Source organism: Ischnura elegans, chromosome 8 (assembly GCF_921293095.1).
Source record: "Ischnura elegans chromosome 8, ioIscEleg1.1, whole genome shotgun sequence".
Lineage (NCBI taxonomy): Eukaryota > Metazoa > Arthropoda > Insecta > Odonata > Coenagrionidae > Ischnura > Ischnura elegans.
In genome coordinates, this window is record NC_060253.1 from 10,956,497 (window position 1) to 10,980,775 (window position 24,279).

The 24,279-nt window shown below is 33.0% G+C and overlaps 2 long non-coding RNA genes across 2 annotated transcripts; both read left to right on the forward strand.

Moving 5' to 3' along the window:
• The first annotated feature begins 13,207 nt into the window (after positions 1 to 13,207).
• On the forward strand, positions 13,208 to 15,196 carry LOC124163894. Its single transcript, XR_006865867.1, has 3 exons — positions 13,208 to 13,240; positions 14,446 to 14,678; positions 15,110 to 15,196. It is a non-coding gene; the product is annotated as an uncharacterized LOC124163894 (long non-coding RNA).
• A 186-nt stretch (positions 15,197 to 15,382) lies between these two features.
• On the forward strand, positions 15,383 to 16,077 carry LOC124164040. Its single transcript, XR_006865939.1, has 2 exons — positions 15,383 to 15,476; positions 15,626 to 16,077. It is a non-coding gene; the product is annotated as an uncharacterized LOC124164040 (long non-coding RNA).
• Positions 16,078 to 24,279: the final 8,202 nt, after the last annotated feature.

Below are 24,279 nucleotides of genomic sequence, written 5' to 3' on the forward strand. Positions count from 1 at the left end.
AAATGTTGCTGTTGTTGTTGTTTTTGAAAATGTTGCTGTAGTTGCTTTTATTGAAAATGTTGCTATTGCTGTTGTTGAAATTGTTGCTGTTGTTTAAAATGATGCTGTTGTTGACAATAATGCTGTTGTTGAAAATATTAATGTTATTGAAAATGTTGCTTTTGATGAAAATGTTGTTTTTTTTTTAAATGTTGCTTTTCTTGAAAATGTTGATTTTTTTAAATAGTTGCTGTTGATAAAAATGTTGCTGTTGATGAATATGTTGCTATTGATGAAAATGTTGCTGTTGATGAAAATATTGCTGTTGTTGAATATTATGCTGTTGTTTAACATGTTGCTGTTATTGAAATAGTTGCTGTTGATGAAAATGTTGCTTTTGTTGAAAATTTTGCTATTGTCGAAAATGATGCTGTTGATGAAAATGTTGCTGTTGTTAAAAATGTGTCTGTTGATGAAAACGTTGCTGTTGATGAAAATGTTGTTGTTGATGAAAATGTTGTTGTTGATGAAAACATTTATGTTGTTGATAATGTTGCTGTTGTAGAAAATGTTGCTGTTGATGAAAATGTCTGTTGATTAAAATGTTGATGTTGATGAAAATGTTACTGTTACTAAAAATGTTGCTCTTAATGAATATTTTTCTGTTGATGTATATGATGCTGTTGTTTAAAATGTTGCTGTTGTTAAAAATGTTGCTGTTGATGCAATGTTTCTTTCGATGAAAATGTTGCTGTTGCTGAAAATGCTGCTGTTGTTGAAAATTTTGCTGGTGATGAAAATAATGCTTGTAATGAAAATGTTGTTGTTGTTGAAATTGTTGCTGTTGTTGAAAGTTTTGCTGTTGTTGAAAATGTTGCTGTTGTGTAAAATTTTGCTGTTGATGAAAATGTTGCTGTTGTTGAAAATGTTGCTTTTGTAAAAATGTTGCTGATGTAAAAAAGTTGATGTTGTTGAAAATGTTGCTGTTGTTGAAAATGTTGCTTTTTTTGAAAATGTTGTTGTTGTTGAAAATGTTGAGGTTGTTGTAGGAAAAAATGTTGCTGTAATTGTTTTTAAAAATGTTGCTGTTTTATTTTGTTGTTGAAAATGTTACTGTTGTTTTTGTTGTTGAAAATGTAGCTGTAGTTGCTTTTGTTGAAAATGTTGCTATTGCTGTTGTTTAAATAGTTACTGTTGATGAATGTTTTGCTGTTAATGAAAAATTGGCTGTTTAAGAAAATGTTGCTTTTGTTGAAAATGTTGCTGTTGTTGTTTTTTATGTTGAAAATATTGCTGTTGTTGTTGTTGAAAATGATGCTGTTGCTTTTTTTGAAAATTTTGCTGTTGTCGAAAATGTTGCTGTTGTTGAAAATGTTGCTGTATTTGAAAATTTTTCTGTTGTTGAAAATGTTGCTGTTGTTGAAAATGTTGCTTTTGTTGAAAATGTTGCTGTTGTTGAAATAGTATCTGTTGATGAAAATGTGTCTGTTGCTGAAAATGTTGCTGTTGATGAAAATAATGCTGTGGAAAAAAATAGTGCTGTTGATGAAAATGAAGCTGTTGTAGAAAAAATTTTCTGTCGATGAGAATGTTGCGAATGATGAAAATGTTGGTGTCGATGAAAATTCTGCTGTTTTAAAAATGTTGCTGTTGATGAAAATGTTGCTGTTGTGGAAATTATTGCTGTTGTTGAAAATGTTGCAGTTGTTGAAAGTTTTACTTTTGTTGAAAATGTTCCTGTTGATAAAAATTTTTCTGATGCTGAAAATGTTGCTTTTCATGATAATGTTGCTGTTGATGAAAATGTTGCTCTTGATGAAAATGACAGTTGATGAAAATGTTGCTGTTGATGAAAATGTTGCTGTTGATGAAAATATTGCTGTTGTTGAAATTGTTGTTGTTAATGAAAATGTTGATGTTGATGAAAATGTTGCTGTTGATGAAAATGTATTTGTTGATGAAAATGTTTCTGTGTTTGAAAATGTTTTTGTTGTTGAAAATGTTGCTGTTGTTGAAAATACTGCTGTTGTTGAAAATGTTGCTGTTGTTGAATTTGTTGCTGTTGTCGAAAATGTTGCTGTTGTTAAAAATATTGCTGTTGCTCGAAATGTTGCTGTTATGGAAAATAATACTGTTTTGTAAATTTTTTGCTGTTGTTGAAAATGTTGTTGTTGTTTAAAATGTTGCTGTTGTGAAAATGTTGCTGATTTTGCATATGTTGCTATTGTTGAAAAGATTGCTGTTGTTGAGGTGTTGCTGTTGTTAAAAATGTTGTACTTGTTGTTGTTGAAAATTTTGGTGTAGTTGTAGTTGAAAAAGTCGCTTTTGTTGTTCATGAAAATGTTGCTGTTGTTGTTGTCAAAAATGTTTCTGTTGTTATCGAAAATGTTGCTTTTGTTGTAGTTGTTTAAAATGTTGCTGTTGAATTGTTCAAAATGTGCTGTTGTTATTATTGTTGTTAAAAATGTTGCTGTCGTTGTTGTTGTGAAAAATGTAGCTGTTTTTGTTGTTGTGGAAAATGTTGCTGTTGCTGTTGTTGAAAATGTTGCTGTTGTTGAAAAAATTGCTGTTGTTGAAAATGTTGCTGTTGTTAAAAAGTTGCTGATGATAAAAGTTTTGCTGTTGATGAGAATGTTGCTGGTTTTGTTGCTGTTGTTGAAAATGGTACTGTTTTTTTTGTCTAAAATATTGCTGTCGCTGTTGTTGAAAATGTTGCTGTTGTTTACAGTGAAACTGTTGTTGAAAATGTTGCTGTTGTTGAAAATGTTAATGTTATTAAAAATGTTGCTTTTGTTGACAATTTTGCTGCTGTTGAAAATGATGCTTTTGTTGAAAAAGTTGCTGTTGTAGAAATAGTTGCTGTTGTAGAAAATGTTGCTGTTGATGAAAATGATGCTCTTGATGAATATGTTGCTGTTGTTGAAAATGATGCTGTTGTTGATAATGTTGCTGTTGTTGAAATAGTTGCTATTGATGAAAATGTTGCTTTCGATGAAAATTTTGCTGCTGTTAAAAATTTTGCTGTTGAAGAAAATGTTGCTGTTTATGAAAATGTTGGTAATGATTAAAATGTTGCTGTTGATGAAAATGTTGCTGTTAATGAAAAAATATCTGTTGTTGATAATGTTGCTGTTGATGATAATGTTGCTGTTGATAAAAATGTCTGTTGTTGAAAATGATATTGTTGATGAAAATGTTGCTGTTGCTAAAAATTTTGCTGTTGATGAAAATAATGCTGTGGAAAAAAATGGTGCTGTTGATGAAAATGATGCTGTTGTAGAAAAAAATTTCTGTCGATGAGATTGTTGCGAATGATGAAAATGTTGCTGTTGATGAAAATTTTGCTGTTGTAAAAATGTTGCTGCTGATGAAAATGTTGCTGTTGTTGAAATTGTTGCTGTGGTTCAAAATGTTGCAGTTGTTGAAAGTTTTACCTTTGTTGACAATGTTGCTGTTGATGAAAATTTTTCTGTTGCTGAAAATGTTGCTGTTGTTGAAATTGTTGCTGTTAATGAAAATATTGATGTTGATGAAAATGTTGCTGTTGATGAAAATGTAATTGTTGATGAAAATGTTTCTGTGTTTGAAAATGTTTTTGTTGTTGAAAATGTTGCTGTTGTTAAAAATATTGCTGTTTTTGAAAATGTTGCTGTTGTTGAATTTGTTTCTGTTGTCGAAAATGTTGCTGTTGTTGAAAATATTGCTGTTGCTGAAAATGTTGCTGTTATGGAAAATAATACTGTTTTGTTAAATTTTTGCTGTTGTTGAAAATGTTGCTGTTGTTTAAAATGTTGCTGTAGCGAAAATGTTGCTGATTTTGCGTATGTTGCTGTTGTTGAAAAGATTGCTGTTGTTGAGGTGTCGCTGTTGTTAAATATGTTATACTTGTTGTTGTTGATAGGTTGGGTGTAGTTGTTGTTGAAAAAGTTGCTTTTGTTGTTGTTGAAAATGTTGCTGTTGTTGTTGTCAAAAATGTTTCTGTTGTTTTCGAAAATGTTGCTTTTGTTGTTGTTGTTTAAAATGTTGCTGTTGTTGTTGTTGAAAATGTGCTGTTGTTATTATTTTGTTAAAAATGTTGCAGTTGTTGTTGTGTGAAAAATGTAGCTGTTTTTGTTGTTGTGGAAAGTATTGCTGTTGCTGTTGTTGAAAATGTTGCTTTTCGTGATAATGTTGCTGTTGATGAAAATGTTGCTGTTGATGAAAATGTAGCTCTTGATGAAAATGACTGTTGATGAAAATGTTGCTCTTGATTAAAATGTTGCTGTTGATGAAAATGTTGCTGTTGTTGAAATTGTTGCTGTTAATGAAAATGTTGATGTTGACGAAAATGTTGCTGTTGATGAAAATGTAATTGTTAATGAAAATGTTTCTGAGCTTGAAAATGTTTTTGTTGTTGAAAATGATGCTGTTGTTGAAAATGTTGCTGTTGTTGAAAATGTTGCTGTTGTTGAAAATATTGCTGTTGCTGGAAATGTTGCTGTTATGGAAAATAATACTGTTTTGTTAAATTTTTGCTGTTGTTGAAAATGTTGCTGTGGTTTAAAATGTTGCTGTTGTGAAAATGTTGCTGATTTTGCATATGTTGCTGTTGTTAAAACATTGCTGTTGTTGAGATGTTGCTGTTGTTAAAAATGTTGTATTTGTTGTTGTTGAAAAGTTGGGTGTAGTTGTTCTTGAAATAGTTGCTTTTGTTGTTGTTGAAAATGTTGCTGTTGTTGTTGTCAAAAATGTTTCTTTTGTTTTCGAAAAATGTTGCTTTTGTTGTTGTTGTTTAAATGTTTCTGTTGTTGTTGTTGAAAATGTGCTGTTGTTATTATTGTTGTTAAAAATGTTGCTGTTGTTGTTGTTGTGAAAAATGTAGCTGTTTTTGTTGTTGTGGAAAGTGTTGCTGTTGCTGTTGTTGAAAATGTTGCTGTTGTTGAAAATGTTGCTGTTGTTAAAATGTTGCTGATGATAAAAGATTTGCTGTTGATGAAAATGTTGCTGTTGTTGTTGTTGAAAATGTTACTGTTTTTGTTGTTGAAAATAATGCTTTCGCTGTTGTTGAAAATGTTCTGTTGTTAGTATTGTTGTTAAAAATGTTGCTGTTGTTGCTGTTGTGAAAAATGTAGCTGTTTTTGTTATTGTGGAAAGTGTTGCTGTTGCTGTTGTTGAAAATGTTGCTGTTGTTGAAAATGTTGCTGTTGTTAAAAAGTTGCTGATGATAAAAGATTTGCTGTTGATGAAAATGTTGCTGTTGTTTTGTTGAAAATGTTACTGTTTTTGTTGTTGAAAATGTTGCTGTCGCTGTTGTTGAAAATGTTGCTGTTGTTTAAAATGAAACTGTTATTAAAAATGTTGCTGTTGCTGAAAATGTTATGTTATTAAAAACGTTGCTTTTGTTGAAAATTTTGCTGCTGTTGAAAATGATGTTTTTGTTGAAAAAGTTGCTGTTGTTGAAATAGTTGCTGTTGCTGATAATGTTGCTGTTGATTAAAATGTTGCTGTTGATGAAAATGACTGTTGATGAAAATGATGATTTTGATGAAAATGTTGCTGTTAATGAAAATGATGATGTTGATGAAAATTTTGCTGTTAATGAAAATGATGCTGTTTTTGAAATAGTTGCTGTTGATGAAAATGTTGCTGTTGATGAATATGTTGTGTTGATGAAAATGTTGCTGTTGATGGATATGTTGCTGTTGTTGAATATGTTGCTGTTGTTGAACATGTTGCTGTTGTTGAAATAGTTGCTGCTGATAAAAATGTTGTTATTGTTGAAAATTTTGCTGTTGTTGAAAATGTTCCTGTTGATGAAAATGTTGCTGTTGTTAAAAATGTTGCTGTTGATGAAAATGTTGTTGTTGATGAAAATGTTGCTAATGATGAAATTGTTGTTGTTGATGAAAATGTTGCTGTTGATGAAAATGTTGTTGTTGATGAAAACATTTATGTTGTTGATAATGTTGCGGTTGATAAAAATATTGCTGTTGATGGAAATGTCTGTTAATTAAAATTTTGATGTTGATGAAAATGTTGCTGTTATTAAAATGTTGCTCTTAATGAATATTTTGCTGTTCATGAAAACAATGCTGTTGTTGAAAATGTTGCTGTTGTAAAAATGTTGCTTATATTGAAAAAGTTGCTGTTGCTATTGTTGTTATTGTTGAAAATGTCTCTGTTGTTGTTGTTGAAAATGTTGTTGTAGTTGCTTTTGTTGAAAAGTTGCTATTACTCTTGTTGACAATATATGCTGTTGTTGAAATAGTTGCTGTTGATGAAAATTTTTCTGTTGATGAAAATGTTGCTGTTGATGAAAATTTTGCTGTGGAAAAAAATGTTGCTGTTGTTGAAAATGATGCTGTTGTTGAAAATTTTCTGTCAATGAGAATGTTGCGAATGATGAAAATGTTGCAGTTGATGAAAATTTTGCTGTTGTTAAATGTGTTGCTGTTGATGAAAATGTTGCTGTTGTTGAAATTGTTGCTGTTGTGGAAAATGTTGCTGTTGATGAATATGTTGCAGTTGTTGAATATGTTGCTGTTGTGGAACATGTTGCTGTTGTTGAAATAGTTGCTGTTGATGAAAATGTTGCTATTGTTGAAAGTTTTACTTTTGTTGAATATGTTGCTGTTGATGAAAATTTTGCTGTTGTTGAAAATGTTGCTTTTCATGATAATGTTGCTGTTGATGAAAACGTCTGTTGAAGAAAATGTTGCTCTTGATGAAAATAACTGTTGATGAAAATGTTGCTTTTGATGAAAATGTTGCTGTTGATGAAAATGTTGCTGATAATAAAAATGTTGCTGTTGTTTAAATTGTTGCTGTTGTTGAAAATGTTGATGTTGTTGAAATAGTTGCTGTTGATGAAAATGTTCTTTTGTTGAAAATTTTGCTGTTGTTGAAAATGTTCTGTTGATGGAAATGTTGCTGTTGTTAAAAATGTTGCTGTTGATGAAAATGTTGCTGTTGATGAAAATGTTGCTAATGAAAAAATGTTGCTGTTGATGAAAATGTTGTTGTTGATGAAAATGTTGTTGTTGATAAAAACATTTATGTTGTTGATAATGTTGCTGTTGATGAAAATGTTGCTGTTGATGAAAATGTCTGTTGATTAAAATGTTGATGTTGAAGAAAATGTTGCTGTTATTAAATAGTTACTGGTGATGAATGTTTTGCTGTGAATGAAAAATTGGCTGTTCATGAAAATGTTGCTGTTGTTGAAAATATTGCTGTTGTTGAAAATGTTGCTGTTCTGAAGTTTATGTTGAAAATATTGCTGTTGTTGTTGTTGAAAATGATGCTGTTGCTGGAAATGTTGCTGTTATGGAAAATAATGTTGTTTTGTTAAATTTTTGCAGTTGTTGAAAAAGTTGCAGTTGTTAAAAATGTTGCTGTTGTGAAAATGTTGCTTAATTTGCAAATGTTGCTGTTGTTGAAAATATTGCTGTTGTTGAAGTGTTGCTGTTGTTGAAAATGTTGTTGTTATTAAAAATTTGGCTGTAGTTGTTGAAAAAGTTGCTTTTGTTGTTGTTGAAAATGTTGCTGTTGTTGTTGTCAAAAATCTTGCTGTTGTTGTCGAAAATCTTGCTTTTCTTGTTGTTATTTAAAATGTTGCTGTTGTTTTTGATGTTGAAAATGTGATATTGTTATTATTGTTGTTAAAAATGTTGATGTTGTTGTTGTTGTTGTGAAAAATGTAGCTGTTTTTGTTGTTGTGGAAAGTATTGCTGTTGCTGTTGTTGAAAATGTTGCTGTTGTTGAAAATAATGCTGTTGTTGAAAATGATACTGTTGTTAAAAAGTTGCTGATGATAAAAGTTTTGCTGTTGATGAATATGTTGCTGTTGTTGAAAAAGTTGCTGTTTTTGTTGTTGAAAATGTTGCTGTTGCTTTTGTTGAAAATGTTGCTGTTGTTTACAATGAAACTGTTGTTGAAAATTTTGCTGTTGTTGAAAATGTTAATCTTATTAAAAATGTTGCTGTTGTTGAAAATTTTGATGCTGTTGAAAAGTGATGCTTTTGTACAAAAATTTCCTGTTATTGAAATAGTTGCTGTTGATGAAAATGTTAATCTTATTAAAAATGTTGCTGTTGTTGAAAATTTTGATGCTGTTGAAAAGTGATGCTTTTGTACAAAAATTTGCTGTTATTGAAATAGTTGCTGTTGATGAAAATGTTGCTGTTGATGAAAATGTTGCTGTTGATGAAAATGATGCTCTTGATGAAAATGTTGTTGTTGTTCAAAATGATGCTGTTGTTGATAATGTTGCTGTTGTTGAAATAGTTGCTGTTGATGAAAATGTTGCTTTTGATGAAAATTTTGCTGGTGTATAAATGATGCTGTTGAAGAATATGTTGCTGTTTATGAAAATGTTGGTAATGATTAAAATGTTGCCGTTGATGAAAATTTTGCTGTAGATAAAAATGTTGCTTTTAATGAAAACATATCTGTTGCTGATAATGTTGCTGTTGATGAAAATGTTGCTGTTGATGAAAATGTCTGTTGATGAAAATTGTGATATCGATGAAAATGTTGCTGTTAATGAAAATTTTGCTGTTGATGAAAATTTTGCTGTAAATGAAAATGATGCTGTTGTTGAAATTGTTGCTGTTGATTAAAATGTTGCTGTTAATGAAAATGTTACTGTTGTTGAAAATATTAATGTTATTGAAAATGTTACTGTTGATAAAAATGTTGCTTTTGTTGAAAATGTGGCTTTTGTTGAAAATGTTGCTGTTTTTGAAATAGTTGCTGTTGATGAGAATGTTGCTGTTGATGAATACGTTGCTGTTGATGAAAATGTTGCTGTTGATGAAAATATTGCTGTTGTTGATTATGTTGCTGTTGTTGAACATGTTGCTGTTGTTGTAATAGTTGCTGTTGATGAAAATGTTGCTTTTGTTGAAAATTTTGCTGTTGTTGAAAATGTTGCTGTTGATGAAAATGTTGCTGTTGTTAAAAATGTTGCTGTTGATGAAAATGTTGCTGTTGATGAAAATGTTGCTAATGATGAAAATGTTGCTGTTGATGAAAATGTTGCTGTTGTTGAAATTGTTGCTGTGGTTCAAAATGTTGCAGTTGTTGAAAGTTTTACCTATGTTGACAATGTTGCTGTTGATGAAAATTTTTCTGTTGCTGAAAATGTTGCTTTTCATGAGGATGTTGCTGTTGATGAAAATGTTCCTCTTGATGAAAATGACTGTTGATGAAAATGTTGCTGTTGATTAAACTGTTGCTGTTGATGAAAATGTTGCTGTTGTTGAAATTGTTGCTGTTAATGAAAATGTTGATGTTGATGAAAATGTTGCTGTTGTTGAAAATGTAATTGTTGATGAAAATGTTTGTGTTTGAAAATGTTTTTGCTGTTGAAAATGTTGCTGTTGTTAAAAATATTGCTGTTGTTGAAAATGTTGCTGTTGTTGAATTTGTTTCTGTTGTCGAAAATGTTGCTGTTGTTGAAAATATTGCAGTTGCTGGAAATGTTGCTGTTATGGAAAATAATACTGTTTTGTTAAATTTTTGCTGTTGTTTAAAATGTTGCTGTAGTGAAAATGTTGCTGATTTTGCATATGTTGCTGTTGTTGAAAAGATTGCTGTTGTTGAGGTGTTGCTGTTGTTAAATATGTTATACTTGTTGTTGTTGAAAGGTTGGGTGTAGTTGTTGTTGAAAAAGTTGCTTTTGTTGTTGTTGCAAATGTTGCTGTTGTTGTTGTCAAAAATATTTCTGTTGTTTTCGAAAATGTTGCTTTTGTTGTTGTTGTTTAAAATGTTGCTGTTGTTGTTGTTGAAAATGTGCTGTTGTTATTATTTTGTTAAAAATGTTGCAGTTGTTGTTGTTGTGAAAAATGTAGCTGTTTTTGTTGTTGTGGAAAGTGTTGCTGTTGCTGTTGTTGAAAATGTTGCTGTTGTTGAAAATTTTGCTGTTGTTAAAAAGTTGCTGATGACAAAAGATTTGCTTTTGATGAAAATGTTTCTGTGTTTGAAAATGTTGCTGTTGATGAAAATTTTGCTGTTGTAAAAATGTTGCTGTTGATGAAAATGTTGCTGTTGTTGAAATTGTTGCTGTTGTTGAAAATGTTGCAGTTGTTGAAAGTTTTACTTTTGTTGAAAATTTTGCTGTTGTTGAAAATGTTGCTGTTGATGAAAATGTTGCTGTTGTTAAAAATGTTGCTGTTGATGAAAATGTTGCTGTTGATGAAAATGTTGCTAATGATGAAAATGTTGCTGTTGATGAAAATGTTGCTGTTGATGAAAATGTTGTTGTTGATGAATACCTTTATGTTGTTGATAATGTTGCTGTTGATGAAAATGTTGCTGTTGATGAAAATGTCTGTTGATTAAAATGTTGATGTTGATGAAAATGTTGCTGTTATTAAAATGTTGCTCTTAATGAAAACTTTGCTGTTTATGAAAATGATGCTGTTGATGCAATGTTGCTTTCGATGAAAATGTTGCTGTTGTTGAAAATGCTGCTGTTGATGAAAGTTTTGCTGTTGATAAAAATGTTGCTTTTCATGATAAAGGTGCTGTTGATGAAAACGTTGCAGTTGATGAAAATGTTGCTCATGATGAAAATGACTGTTGATGAAAATGTTGCTGTTGATGAAAATGTTGCTATTGTTGAAAGTTTTACTTTTGTTGAATATGTTGCTGTTGATGAAAATTTTGCTGTTGTTGAAAATGTTGCTTTTCATGATAATGTTGCTGTTGATGAAACCGTGCTGTTGATGAAAATGTTGCTCTTGATGAAAATGACTGTAGATGAAAATGTTGCTGTTGATGAAAATGTTGCTGTTGATGAAAATGTTGCTGTTGTTGAAATTGTTGCTGTTGTTGAAAATGTTGATGCTGATGAAAATTTTGCTGTTGTTGAACATGTTGTTGTTGTTGAAATAGTTGCTGTTGATGAAAATGTTGCTTTTGTTAAAAATGTTGCTGTTGATGAAAATGTTGCTGTTGATGAAAATGTTGCTGTTGTTAAAAATGTTGCTGTTGATGAAAATGTTGCTGTTGATGAAAATGTTGCTAATGATGAAAACGTTGCTGTTGATGAAAATGTTGCTGTTGATGAAAATGTTGTTGTTGATGAAAACCTTTATGTTGTTGATAATGTTGCTGTTGATGAAAATAATGCTGTTGATGAAAATGTCTGTTGATTAAAATGTTGATGTTGATGAAAATGTTGCTCTTAATGAAAATTTTGCTGTTGATGAAAATGATGCTGTTGATGCAATGTTGCTTTCGATGAAAATGTTGCTGTTGTTGAAAATGCTGCTGTTGATGAAAGTGTTGCTGTTGATAAAAATGTTGCTTTTCATGATAAAGGTGCTGTTGATGAAAACGTTGCAGTTGATGAAAATGTTGCTCATGATGAAAATGACTGTTGATGAAAATGTTGCTGTTGATGAAAATGTTGCTGTTGATGAAAATGTTGCTGTTGATGAAAATGTTGCTGTTGATGAAAATGTTGCTGTGTTTGAAAACGTTTCTTTCTTTTTAATGGTATAACTATTTAAGCATTTAATTTAAAACTAAATTGCACTATGTGTTATGCAAGGAAAAAAGAATTTATTATAAACTTTTTGCATTATCTAATTCTTTTCAGTTTTTAAGAGGTACTGGTGGTTTTCCCTTTTTAATTATTACCTTCATTCTCTTGTTTTCAGCACAAACGACTGCAGAATTAGGGAGGACATGGAGTGAAAGGTGTCACATTAGTACTTGTGAGAAGAATTTTTACAGATGAGGCAGCAATGGAATTCTCATCCCCAGTGAAAATTTTGTATACAATTTCTATACAGGATGTATACAATGTACACATTTTGTATACAATTGTATACAGCTGTATAGAATGTATAAAATGTGTAAATTGTACACAATGTATACAATTTCATACAGAATGTGTACAATGTGCACATTTAGTATACAATTGTATACAGCTGTATAGAATGCATAAAATGTGTAAATTGTATACTATGTATACAATTTTATACAGAATGTGTACAATGTGCAAATTTTGTATGAATTTGTATAAAGCTGTATAAAATGTTTAATTTGTATAAATTTTATACATTTTATGAAAATTTATACAGTTGTGTAGGCTGTATAAAATTTGTACATTTTATACAATGTAAAGGTATGCGTACATCAATGTGTAAATATCTGGGTTTGGGAGTTAAAGCACCACAACTATGCTCATTTTCTATTCTTTACACCGTAACGCATTTTTAATTTAAAAAATGGTGTTAAAATTGTTGCTAATTATTTTTAAACTTAAGAAATTATTATAAACACCAAAGAGTTCCAATAAACCATTCCTTTATTGTTGGTTAACCGAATTAAATTAAAGAAATTGTAATATTTTGAAAATGTTTCTAAAATTGTTGCTAACTTGGTTTAAACATTAGTAATCGTTATAAACATAATAGAATAAGAGTATCACTCATTCCACGTTTCTCAACCGTATAAAATGTGGGAATTCTTAATTTTTGTAAAAGTTGCTAAATTTGTTTACATTTAAGTAATTGTTATAATCAACAAAAAGGCTCAGCCAACTCTTCTCAACCATACAACATGCGGAAATTGTTAAATTTTTAAAAGTTGCTAGCTTTATTTAAACTTTACATTTTCTTATGAACAATGTAGATTAATAAGTTATTAATTTGCTGTTTTGTAACCCGTAAGGTATGTAGAAGTCGTTAATGCTGGTAAATGTTATTAGCATTGTTGCTAACTTTGTTTAAACTTAGTTAATTGTTATAAACAATATTAAACTTCAAAATAGCATTCATTTGTTGTTTTGAAACTATAGAAGGGGTGAAAATGTAAAAAAAATAATTTCTCGCATAAAATCTCGCAAGTGAGCACGCTTCTTATTCCCGCCGATTATATTCAAATAATCGATTATGCAAAATAATCGGATGTCCATAATCGATTCAATAATCGCAATAATCGAAAGCAAATAATCGATTATTACGTACAATCGATTTCTTTGCCCATCTTTTGTTACCGTTACTTTGTGATGGCGAATTTAGCTGTGATGAAAAATATTGATTAGTAGCAAATATACGTTGAAGTATGCTATGGAAGAAGAAAATAATCCGTGCTTCGTAGTGAATACTGACAAAAAGGGATTGAAAGAATACTGTTTCATGCACAATTGAATCAACGCCTGAATAAGTTTTTGAATTCCCGGAAACAGTGGCTTTTAGCGTCACGAAGAGATTTAAGAAGTTGCCATTGTCAGCATCAACCCATCTCTGCTGTGCTGCATGTTAATGTAAGTAAATGGAACATTTTTTTCCATTCGATACTTATGTATGATTAATGAACCGCCAATTACTATCCATTAATTATTTAAGATTACTCATTATTTTATTCTCAGGGTAATTACAATTTAGCATGGTCTTTACTTTCGCTGGCATAGTGAAAAGAATCCATTCAGACGGTTAAAGTTGAAATATCAGGGTTCTCGCAGTAGAATCCACTTTGTTAACAGTTCTTTATGACATTAGTCTCAACCTCAATTAACTCATTTATGAATGATTTATCTTGAAAATGAGTAACTATTTGGAATATGTCGAGGAATAATAGCAATTATTAAGCTGTTCTAAACATAGCCATCAGTTGAACTCTCTCCGATCGTTATAATTTAGGCATTGATTTGTGCTTTAATACATTTTAACAGACAATTCACTTGGCTTAGTGTGTAGTTTTATGGGGAAACACAAGTGCTGCTGCTAGAGCATTCTCTATGCAAAAAAGAGCCTTGAAAGTTATGGCAAATGTGTCCATCAGGTCTCCTGGAAAGCCATTATTTCTAAAATATAATATAATGACACTACCAAGTATGTACATTTTTTACTGTGCATTATTTGTAAAAAAGAACCCTACCTTATTTTTACCAAACTCCTCGGTTCATGCCTATCTGACCCGTGGGAGTGAAAATATACATATTTTACAACAATTATGTGCCAAAAGAGGTCCACATCACTCTGCCTCGCTTATTTTTAACAAATTGCCTACGAGTATAAAACATATTTCAAATATTAATGTTTTTAAGACAGAATTTAAAAAATTTTTACAGCCTAAGGGTTATTATAATGTAAATGAATTCTTGTCTGATAGTGTATGACAACATGTATGTTTTGATGTTCTATGTCACATGTTCTATGTCACATGTTTGACCCATAGAACAATAAAGATATTATTATTATTATTACATATTGCACTCAAGGGCATAAGTAACACGTTTCTAAGTTGTTTCTGTACAATAAGATTGCAATCCTTAAAATTTTTGTTATGTAATCAATTACTCGTGTTTGTTGATAGAAAAATTAGTGGTATATTAAAATCTATGGTTATCACCTGTTTGATAAGCATGTAGGCAGGATTTATGATGATTAAGTACCAAGTCTGCTAAGGAAGTATAATGTAAGCAAATCAATTGGTATTAGTGTATTTATAACAATTTTATATTTACAGGCTGCAGTAAATTAAAACAACATAATAGCCAGTGCCTCATGTGGATGGGAGGAATGGCACCTGGGTTTTCTCACTTGGAGAGGAAAGTAGGTGCTTTATTGGCTTGTGACCCAAAGCAAAAGGGTGCTGCTGTGGAGGAGATGAAATTCAGCCAATTGCCATTGACATCAGATGAGGATTTCATCAAACTCTGCCGTAGGATAAGTGAAGATCCCTCATTTGAGCCAAAGGTGGTAAGTGAATTATGATAATTTGTGTGCTGCCATCCTGATTCAAACAATGTATGATTTTTTAAATGAAAGAACAATTAAGTTTTTGTAAGAAAGTTTCATAAGAGTTTCATTTGTAAGAAAGTTTCAGAAGTATATCTTGAGCTCGCCAGACATTCGTAGGTGCTTGGAATTCCAACTGCTATAAAAATACTCAAGTACAACATAATTTTGAAGTGGGTATGGATTAATGTCCAATGAAATATTAAAAAATTATGGTATGATTGGATTTTTGTTATTTCATATGCACTTGTGCACACATACTACATGTGCATACTAACCATGACAACTGTGTTAATTTCATTGGTGAATTTTTCTTCTGGCTGAAAACATGATTTTTATTATTCTTGTATTAGCTGTTAACTCTTCATTGATTTGGTCTTTTTTATCTCTAGATGCAATGTTTGGTAGCAGTTGAATGAGCACTTCTACAAAATATGTTGCGTCGTCTTAGAATGACAATGTAGCAGAGCTGTAAGCCCTTACAGGCAAACTTCAGAAGAATTCGGTTAAGAAATCATTTTATAGCACTCCAGTGTGTCCTGTTATTTTTTGTGAGTGCATCCAACAAGATATTCTAAGATTATTATAATAATTGATCATTGAAATGAACTTTTAACTTATTACATTAAGTGATATTAACAATGTTTTTTATAATTTTATAGGTGTATGCAGAAGGGTCGACCGTGATGCATCAGATGTGGAGCTGAAAGGGTGTCTGAGTAATTGGCTCAACCAGGCTAAAGTCGGGAAAATAAGATAGTAAGTAGTTGCTTCTCATTTCTCTGCCACACTAATTCGATCATCCCAGACATTTTCTTCATATTTTCCATTCCCTCTTACAATAGGTATACACTATAATGTTCCATGATGTATCATTTCACATGGAGTAATTACTATTTTCTCTTCAGGGATTGGCAGGATAAACAGACTGAGGATCAGGCTGATGAAGACAATAATTTTGCTTAATAAGTTCATCAGTAACGATCTATAAGTATGTAACCATGTAAGTTCCATGCGCAACCTTGTACTCCCATAACTAAACAAGAATTCAAAAGAATGAAGTTTTAATTTTACATTCTCACAGCCAATCAGCATACTTGTGAATGTTTTGATGAAATTCGAGCAATATGTTTTTACCTTTTGAAGATTTCTGTATTTTAGTTATTACCATGTGTGGCCTAGGGGGTCATAAATTTTTTAAAGTGTTTCTGTCTTTGATGTTTCCTATTCAGTTTGTAAGTATTTCACTCACTTCATTAATAATGATTAACTATCGATGACTAGATATCTACTTTCGGTATGTCCACCGCTGCCTCAGCATGTACATAATTAATGAGAAAAATAAATTCTTCAGCATTTATTTGTTGCCCATTTTATTAAATAAATTTAGCTCCCAAATTCTGTGCATGTGAAATGACTAACAATTGATAGAGTGGAAAATTTTAAATTTTGTTGTTCTAAATTAATCATTATTTAGGAGAGCATTTTAAAAGCAGAAATTTTAAGTCAGTTTTTCCTCAGCAAGTGTCACTACAGAAATGGTAGGTGTGGAACTAGTTTTCCTAGTATGTAGCAATGTGACACTACACATTTTCAGCAGGTGTGATGTGACAAGTTTGATGCGACAAGTTTGCTGCAAGTTTGATGCGACAAGTGTGCTGCATGTTTGAAAAAGCATAACAAGGCGGTTTGATTCAAGCTTGCAGGCTTGTCATGACAAGCTTTCTGCAAACTTACAACTATGTCGTGACAAGCTTGCAGCAAGTTTAGCATGCTATCTGGGATCAATGTTAACACACATAAAGAACTCAGAACAATATTTCAATTGCCAGCTCACTGAAGAGTCGATGAACTAATATTGTCCACCAACAAGAAGATAAAGGTATCACCAATTATCAATGGGAACACAAATTAAGAACTCAAAAGAGTAATCTAATTGCCAGCTCACTGAAGAGTCCATCAGCTAACATTGTTCATCACAGGAAGCTAAAGTTCTAAATACAAATGTATACAATTTTATACAGGATTTCCTGTATAAAACTGTACACAATTGTATACAAAATGTGTACATTGTATACAAATTTGGCTTCATACAATTGTATACGGTGTATACAATTTACACATTTTCATACACTGTATACAATTGTATACATTTCATACAATTGCATACGTTTCATACATTTGTATACATTTCATACAATTGTATACATTTCATACAGTTGTATACATTTCATACAATTGTATACATTTCATACAATTGTATACATTTCATACAATTGTATACAGTGTATGAAAATGTGTAAATTGTATACACTGTATACAATTGTATGAAGCCAAATTTGTATACAATGTACACATTTTGTATACAATTGTGTACAGGTTTATACAGGAAATCCTGTATGAAATTGTATACAATTGTATACAAAATTTTCACTGGGGATGGGTGGGAGGAAAGAAGAAAAGAGTATTTTCCAGCGTGAGAATATTATCCTTAATTCTGGGAAAACATTTCGTTTTACTATTAGAAATTGTATGTGACTGCCTAAAATACCTATATCTAGCAGGTGACATTTATGCAGGGAAGAAATGTCATGGAAAATTATCATCTATTAAAACCTTTAATACCTACATGATTATATTACATAATACATTATTAAATTATTAGATTTTTTAGAGAACGCAGAGATGAGAAGAGAGAGATGTGGATAGATTAGATAGAACCAGAAAAAAATTTGCTTTCCACATCCTTTGCAATTGTTTCCCGATTGCCTGCAAATGGTGCACAAAGCAATTTGAAAGAAAATTCATGCTATATATTTGCTTTCCGAATTAACATTAATTCTGTATTTTTGTGAAATATGTAGAAGTGAGCACAGAAGTCTCACAAATTAATGTTCAGAGTTTTCAATCGAAATGTTTTTTTTTCAATTGCTGATGGACATAATGGTTGCCACAACGTTGCAGCAACGTCTCACGGCAACCATGTTCCACGGGAGTTCCATGCAACGTTGTGACAACGTCTTATTTACTGCCAAACGTCCTCCGTACTACGTTTTCACAACGTCTTCACAACATCTTTGCAACGTGACACGTAACATGATTGCAACCTGCCTGCAACCTTCTGTAAACCATATAGGTTGCCACAACGTTGCAGCTACGTCTCACGTCAACCAATTTACTGCCAAAATTTAATCCTTACTACATTTTCACAAATCTTCGCCACCAGAAGCGTAATGTGATGCAACCTTTAATAAATAATACTTTAAATTGTGTCGTTTCAAAGAAAATTTTTTTATTATTCCTTATTTACAATTTGTTTTCCTTTCCTCCACCCTCTGATGCCTTCACTCAGCGTGCCTGAACCAGTCAATTGCCTTCTCCTTTATGTGCTTATGGCCATATTCCTTTAATGTGGGCTTGCAACGGAAAGCATCTGAAATTAAATTTTAGTAAGGATTTTAGACACAAGTAGTTTTATTGAACAGTTCCCATTTTGAAAAAATTTTATAAGCACAACATACCAATAATACAGGCACACGTTCTGGTGGCACAGAACTGGATTTTTTTAGTGTTCATTTTGGAATGGCCGAAAAATGAAAATCTCCGACCAAGGTTATTGGTAAATAGGTGGTATAACATGCCGAAAACACCCTCAGTAATGTTATTCCGACCTCGTCTGCATAACTCTACAGTCTGAAAAATCAGAGGAATTTTTACAACACAAAAAAACTCACAAATAGCTACTTATAAAAGCCCATCAAACAAATGACACTCAAAAGTTTTATTTTACCAGAGCTGCGTGGATGGCTTTTTGAGGAGTTCCACCTCCAGGGCATCAAATTCTTCCATTGTATCCATGGGGAATTTCCAGGTCAATAATAAGTCGTTGTCACTTTCATCTGGCATCTGGCAGTTCGACTTAGCTCTTTTCAAAGCCCAAATTTCCTTTAAAATTTCCAGCTGCGTCTTCTCAATTCTCTTTAAATACCGAAGAAGGTCTTCAGAAATAACTATGGGACCAGAAGAAGTTTACATTACTAAAAAATATGTATAATGTACTTTTCATCTTATTATAAAGGTGAGAAGTAAATTGACTATAATATAATTAAGACAGTAGTTTTTATAGGGCCATTTTTAAATAGATGCACTTAACTAATAAGATGTGATGGTCAGCTGATGAAATCAGCAGGATTAGTATTGCACTTGCCACCTAGGTTAGAGCCCACAAATTTGGACTTTCTATGAGGCAAGAGTTGGCAAATTACTTCATATGAAATGACAAACAAGGGTTTGAGACACGAGCTTGGCTGCATATACTTAGTCATTTTCTTGAGCGATTCTATTATCATTACTGTCATTACATGAGATCTTGAAATGACCTCGATAATTAAGGCGTAAGCAGTTAATTTTCCCACAAAATCCACCTGATAAATTTAAGGCTGGAGAGTGGTTTCTTTACTTTAGAGAAATAAAAGTTTAGTCCAAATGTTAATGAAATAAGCAAGCACAACAATAATTGAATGTCATTCAAAGAAAACAGAAATTATCTCATGATATTTTTTAGAACAGCCAATCTTGAAAATCATAGGAATGGTAATAAAAATAATCAAATGCTAGGGTTGTATTGAAAGGGAGAGTACTAACTTTGAATACAACCCAAGAGACTAGAGAGCATAATTCAATTCTGGGTGCTAGACAGCACAAAATCACAAAAGTAATGTCCTTGCAAGAATTTCAACAAAATGCAAGGATGGATAGCTGATAGCTCTCAAGGAAAATACCTAAGCTACTGACATATGTTGGTCTCATTGAAGTATTTAATTAATAGAAATTTGAAAACTTTACTTACAGCTTAGAGCCGAATGAATGTGTGTCTGTCCAAACTTTATGTTCCCTTTAAGGCCTTCCAATAAATAATATTTTGCAATATCATCTAAGAATGATGCTCTCAACCCACGCCTTGTTGCATCTGGTGGAGTAGAACCCCCAACTCTTTTCAAAAAATCAATCTGAAATAAAAATTATTATATTAGGGATAATTCATTGAACCAAAGGCTGTACACATCCACTATGACAATTTTACATGAAGAATACTGGGTGTCCCATTTATCTTGATCACCCGAAATAACTTTTTGTCCACATGGAAATTCAAAAATGTGTCAAGCAAATGTTCATTAGCCGTCAGGGGGACAATTATTAGCATGATTGACTTCCTTGTAGCTTTATTATTTACAAAGATATGAACAGGGGTATGTCTTTTTAAAATGGCACCCTATATTTTTTTATTTGGCAGTTCATTTCCTCTCCTAAAGACTCATTCAAAAATGTAGCACAGTGGACCATTAACATAAACACAGTGTTATGAAAAATGTCTGACTCAATAGCACTTAGTGCAGGTAGGCGGGTATTGGAACTACTCCACCAGTCATTCATAAAAAATATAGGGTGTCATTTAAAAAAGACATACCACTCTTCAAATCTTTGTAGAAACAAAGATACAAGGAAGGCAGTCATGCTGACTAATGTCCCCCTGAGGGCTTATGAACATTTGCTTGACACATTTTTGAACTTCCATCTGAACAAAAAGTTATTTCGGGTGGTCAAGATAAATGGGATACCCTGCATAATTGGAATCAAGATCAAACAGTCTGCTTGCTTAGAAGAAAACAATATTAGGGAGCCAACGCATCTCAAAGTCTTTGATCACTCTATTGAAAAGTGCTTCAAGCAAACATAAAGGAAGATGAATCTAAACCATTTCCTATACTGGGCTGATTATTAATAATATTACCACAGATAAACTGATATTCACTTTATCATTATGGCCCAATGGTTTTATCCCTGAGTAATGTGCACAAATAGACTTGCCTCCAACAAATCATATCCCATTACTTATCCCCTCTTTAACAAAATCACAGAGACATCTTTAACTACAAAAAATTATCAAAAATGAGACACAACATTGATTGAAATGTTTTCTTTTAATAACAATTACCTGATTGGAACTTTGATCCAAAACTTTTTACATCATCATGAAGATGTTTTTGACATGAAGCTACACTTAAACCCACTACACCTAAATGAAAAATAAACACTATAAAAAATGTAAATAACTTTAAATGACTCAATAAATAGTAAAGCCGAGAAGTTTTTCTTCATAATCCTCCCACACTACGGTGATGCAATGCGTCAAGCATTAAAATAAATTTAAGTTTATGCATATGCAATGTTTTTCAATCCACAGAAGATGGATTGACTGAGCTGTCTCAGGAAGTGTGAGAAGGTTGAAAATATTAAATTAAGAATATGCTTCATTTAAAATAAAAAATGTTGCAATAAGCAACACCTCTACTTACCCAGATTCTGATGAAGGAAGCAAAAGTAGAACTTCAGCGGTTGATAAACTTTTGTTGGAGAAGTTTCGCAAACATAACACTACAAAAATACGTAGTAACAGTAGATGATTGCCTAGGTGCTGGTGAAACAAGTAAAAGAAGAACTTAAGAGGCTGATATGCTTCGGCAGGATCAATTCCGCTCACGAAGAACACAACACAGTTCACGTAACATTATTAATGTGCACATGAATACGACAACGGCCATCAAACGGCCATGTCCGTTGGATTCGGTTGGATTTGAAAGTGGTAATGCGCATGTGCGTATTTGTTTTTCTCTCGATGGAAATCGACTATTGGTGGAATCGACCATCGATGGTATCCACAATCGATAGCTCGACATCGCGGGCGGGAGTCTAAATCTTGGTAGGCGAAAAATTAAGTTTCGCCTTATGACTTGAGGAATAAATCCCACTGGGAAATATATCTTTTTAGTATCATCGCCTTAGTAGATTAAAAAGCACGAGTGAAATCACATTTCGAAGAACATTCTTCTTTATGAAACGAGGAAAACTTATCATGGCAGGATTTTTTTTACATCTTAAGGGAATTGATTGATTTTTTAATTAATCTGCATTTCGTAGCACCCCAGGTGGACGGCGTTCTTGGGTGTTCCGAAAAGAAATGATGAAACACACTGTAACAACTGTGACTCAGTTATTACATACACAAAAGCCTATAGGCTTAGCAGCATACTGTCAAAATATATACCGCGAATATCCCACAATGGTTCGCAATGTCTCTGGGACGAAATAGGAATATAAGGGATCAAAATAGGATATTCCAGGAATATCCTCTGCTGTGTGGGTACCTATTCTTTTAGCTCAATATTTTCATATTTTAATGAATGAGGGAAAATTGTTGTAAGGACGTTGCAAAGCAACCTGTCTGCAACGTTGCAAAGAGACCTAAGTGGCTCTGCAACCTCGTGCAACCTGTCTGCAACGTTGCCAGGACGTTGCAAAGAGACCTCAACAGCCCTGCAACCTCTGCAACCTCGTGCAACCTGACTGCAACGTTGCTACAACTCATTGTGTTTACAGTATACTGTTCCAACATTGTCTGTCAAAATAGGGCCATGTATATAACAAGATGAATCAAAATTACTTTAAGTTCTGCTAATTAAAGTTATGATTCAGAGTGAAACCCAAGACTCCATCATGCCAACAAAATAGAGAAAAAATTTATCCAAGCAAAGTACAAATGGAAAACACTAATATAATATTCCCGTATGAAAGTGATATCATATGTCATCCACACATTAACAATACATTTCTTTCATGTAGACAGTAAAAATAAAAAAAAACTTTTAAGGCTAATAAAATATCTTATAACATTCTATTACTTCAATTAAATGATAAGACAGCAAATTTAAGTATACCGGGACTAGCCACGGTGATAACTTTACGGGAGTCACCCGCAGTGCACAATTGTGCGAAAAATCCACAGAGAAAAAAAATCATTCGCCTTGACCGGGATTCGAACCCGGATCCCTCGATTTCCGGCCGAGTGCTTTAGCCAGTTAAGCTACGATTAAATTGCATTTATTTTCAAGATGGATGTACAGAGTTATTTCAAAGTTCATTTAGTTATTTTTAAAGACAAAAAAAAACATTAAAAAAAAACATTAGAACAATTAGAACATTTTGAAGAGTGCTGTTGCCTTTCGGTAGTCTATTGCTCAAGGTCCTCTCTGCATACCACTGTCACTGCCCTGGTGTGTTCCCACATCAAGAGTACGTCGAGCAATCAGGGCGACGTCCAGTCACTTCACTCACTCCCTCGCCTTCAAGAGTCTTAGGAGCCAGGGTCGTGTAGACGGTGGAGCGCCGCGGAGGGGAAGGTTGCTGAGCAGCATTGAGAGACCCCCGCCCACATCCCCACCATGCAGTCTTAGATAAACAAATTTGGATATCAATGTGGAGAGGATTTTGTTTTTATAGGAAGGGAAAAGTCGAAAATTTAGGGAAATAAGCCTATCGTCACTATCTGGACCGGCACCGAAAGTATCCCAAGTTCTGAGGATTCTCCTTAAGACTAGCCATTCCATAGGGGGTTCATTGCAGCCAAGAATATGATGGCTGTTGGTGTCCTCTTGCCCACAAAGTGGGCAGTTTGGGGATGCGGCAAGACGCATACGGTGGAGGTGTTGTCTTATAGACAACAGGTCGGCTATCACGCAGTACATCGTACTAATGAGTCTAGCATCTTTCCCACTATCAGCCCAGTTCCGCCACGAATTAGACGGTGGACGAGTAAAGTGCGGGTATTTAATTCCCAATGCTCTCTCATAGATAATTTTCGTAGTAAATGATTCCCCCGCACGAAGAATTTCAACCAACTTTTTAATGTTTGTAGAGGCTTTTCGGAAAGTAATGAGATTATCAGCTTTTGCCCATGCATTTTTCATTAAGGTTTTCCTCGGATTGTCCGATCCCGCGAGAATTCGTACGTGTGTCTTCGCTAGCAGTATATCGCATTTTAACGCTACGTCCGTCAATTTTAGCCCTCCGCGATCAAACGGACCGTAGAGCTGCGAGCGGGAGACCTTCCGCATATGTTTGTACCAAATCATAGCGTTCGTAGATTTTACTATGATGGCATGAGTCTTGTTAGGGAGGGGCCAAACGTGAGCCGTATACCATATCTTGGGCGTTATCACCTGCTCAACTGCGCGAACACGGCCCGTGAGAGGCAGCGAACTGAGTGTGTACATCCCCACTCCTTGACGTACGGCCCGCTCCACCACTTCCCAGTTTCGAGTGAGCATATCTTCTGGATTAGCGCCCCACCATAGGCCTAATATCTTCACAAATGGAGACACCTCCGCCCAGGGTGCTGGCAATACTGGTCGTGGCCCGCTGATATGGAGGAATTTTGATTTTTTCTCATTGATGATTAACCCGCCGGATTGATATCTTTGAATAATCTCTTTTGCAGTCACCAGCTGCTCGTCTGAATTTACAAATATGCTGATGTCATCAGCATATAGAATAGCTGTATGACGAAAACCTCCACACGTGATGCCAATGTTCGCTGCTTCTAGTGTGCGAATGACTGGGTCCATCGCAATGGCGAATAATAGCATAGATAGCGGACAACCCTGTCTCACGGAATTCCTTATTTCAACAACCGGGGTGAGGGCATTGTTTATTTTAATTCTGGCAT